This window comes from Arachis hypogaea, chromosome 16 (genome assembly GCF_003086295.3).
Source record: "Arachis hypogaea cultivar Tifrunner chromosome 16, arahy.Tifrunner.gnm2.J5K5, whole genome shotgun sequence".
NCBI classification, from domain to species: domain Eukaryota; kingdom Viridiplantae; phylum Streptophyta; class Magnoliopsida; order Fabales; family Fabaceae; genus Arachis; species Arachis hypogaea.
The window spans coordinates 38,257,380-38,260,205 of NC_092051.1; the positions used below are offsets into that span (position 1 = coordinate 38,257,380).

At 38.9% G+C, this 2,826-nt stretch overlaps 1 non-coding gene across 1 annotated transcript; it reads right to left on the reverse strand.

The window, feature by feature from the left end:
* Positions 1 to 1,204: 1,204 nt before the first annotated feature.
* LOC112762023 (small nucleolar RNA R71) lies at positions 1,205 to 1,310 on the reverse strand. The gene has a single exon (XR_003182385.1). It is a non-coding gene; the product is annotated as a small nucleolar RNA R71 (small nucleolar RNA).
* Between the last annotated feature and the right edge of the window lie 1,516 nt (positions 1,311 to 2,826).

Here is a 2,826-nt window from a genome sequence, read left to right on the forward strand (position 1 = left end):
CATGAATTAAATCTTGCATGATTAAAATAGTTAGTAAGAAAAATCAATCTGGAAAATAGATAACTCTGAAGCCTTAACTGTTTCTCCATATATTATTCACAACTTTGTTTACTGCTTGCTTTCTGATATTCTGAATTTATTGTTAATGCTTTTGAACCTTCAAACACCATTTTCTGTTTGTCTGACTAAGCCAATCACTCAATCATTGTTGCTTGATCCATCAATCCTCGTGGGATCGACCCTCACTCACCTGAGATATTACTTGGTATGACCCGGTCACTTGCCGATTAGTTTGTGGTTATAAATTTTGCACCAAGTTTTTGGCGCCGTTGTCGAGGATTGATTGTGATTGACAACTACTAGTTGTTTGATTGCTTAGATTAGGCGCTTTAGTTTTAATTTTAATTAAACTTTGCTTTAGTATTTTCGAAAAAAAATATATAATAGCACTAATATTTTTCCTTAATTTCTGAAATTAAGTTTGGTGTTACCTAGTTATTTTTATTTTAATTTTCATGTTTATTTTTTTTAATTTTTGAAGATTTTCGGCTTTAATCATATAGTAGTTTTTTTATTTTATTTCTTTTACACAGGTTACCTCAATGAGAATTCTCTGCACTCTGACGTAGAGATTCCCATTTTTTTCTTATTTTCTGTTTGTTTATGAATAGGAACAGAGACAAGGAGCCTCTTTTAGACTTTGATCCTGAACCTGAAAGGACTTTGAGGCGGCGTTTGCAACAAGCAAGACTTTACAAGGCTGCAGAGTCCACTATGGATCATAATAATGCTGTTAATGCCAACGTGGCAAATCCAATTGGGAATGAAGAACCCAGAAGAATGCTTGGCTCATACACTGCTCCCAATGCAGATCTTTATGGGAAAAGTATTGTGGTGTCGCCTATAGCTGCAAACAACTTTGAACTGAAACCACAGCTAGTTACTCTTGTGCAACAAAATTGTCAGTATCATGGACTTCCTCAAGAAGACCCAAATCAGTTTATTTCTAATTTTCTGCAGATTTGTGACACTGTGAAGACCAATGGAGTGAACCTTGAGGTGTACAAACTCATGCTATTCCCATTTGCTGTTAGGGATAGAGCAAAACTGTGGTTAGATTCTCAACCCAAGGAGAGTCTGGATACTTGGGATAAGGTTGTCACTGGATTTCTGACTAAATTTTTCCCACCACAAAAGCTTACTAAGCTAAGGGTGGAGGTTCAAACTTTCAGACAGAAAGAGGGTGAGACCCTTTATGAAGCCTGGGAGAGATTCAAACTACTGACTAGGCAATGCCCTCCGGACATGTTCTCTAGATGGACTCAGTTGGATATCTTTTATGAGGGCTTATGTGAGATGTCCAAGATGCGCTTGGATAATTCTGCAGGTGGTTCTTTGCACATGAAGAAGACACAAGAGGAGACTATTGAGCTTATTGAGTTGGTTGCTAACAACCAATACTTATATTCCTCCAACAGAAATCCCTTGCACTCTGAAACTTCTCAGAAGAGAGACGTGTTAGAAGTGGAAGCTGTTAATGCTCTTCTTGCTCAGAACAAGCTTTTATCTTAGCAAATAAATCTGATTACTTAACGGTTGAGTGGAATGCAAGTTTCAGCTATCAACACTCAGAATGCGCCCCAAGAAGCCTCTTATGACATGACAGGTAATTTTATGCAAAATGAAAATTATAAGTATGCTCAATTTTCTTCTGAACAGGTCAATTACATGGGGAGTACTCCTAGAAATTCCAATAATTATCCCTATTCTAAGACCTACAGTCAGGGGTGGAGAAATCACCCAAATTTTGGGTGGAGAGACCAACCTCAGAGGCCACAGAATTTTAATAATAATTCTCAGGGTGGTTTTCAACTGAATAGTTTTAATAACCACCAGTTTCAGTCATCTCAGCAAGCAACTTCTCAGCCCCAGAAGAACAATGATTTGGAAGTAATATTGGCAACTTTTAGATAGGAAACCAGAGCATCAATCAAGAACTTAGAGATTCAGATGGGTCAATTAGCCACAAAAGTTAATGAAATTGATCAGAGGACCACTAATAGCCTTCCTGGTAACACAATTCCAAATCCAAGAGAGGAATGCAAGGCTATCACCTTGATAAGTGGACAAGTGGCAAGTACAGAAGCACAAGTTAATGAGGAGCTAGTTGAAAAAGTAGCTCCAGAGGAGAAGAAGGAAGAAGTAGAGCACGTCCGTCCAAAGCGTGCAGACAACCATTCCCAGACTCTCTTGACACTTATCCTACATTACCAAAGGCTCCTGAGTACAAGCCTAAAATGCCATATCCTCAGAGACTTCAAAAGGAGACCACGGACAAGTAGTTTTCAAAGTTCTTGGAAGTCTTCAGAAAATTACAAATAAATATTCCTTTTACTGAGGTTTTGGAGCAAATACCTCTCTATGTCAAATTCATGAAGGAGTTGTTGTCAAAGAAGAAGCCTTTAAAGGGAGATGAGACAGTGGTCCTGACTAAGGAATGTAGTGCCATCATTCAGAATAACTTGCCAAGGATGGGGGCCAAGATTATGGAAAAGGGGTAGGTGAAGTAAGAAGAAAAGGAAAAGGAATCAGTAGGGGCTAGGGACCAACAATCAAGGGATTGGGTGCAGATTTGATGGGGTTTCAATAAGTATATATCACGTTGACTGAATCCACGCTGAACTTGGTGGATTTCAAGTTCAGCGCCAACACCCCCGAATGCAATCTCTTTGTACGCATGCATCCACGCTGAACTTGGGAAATTCTATGTTCAGAATGGAGTCTGGCTTTGATTCACGTTAATTACGTCGTTCTCCACGCTGAACT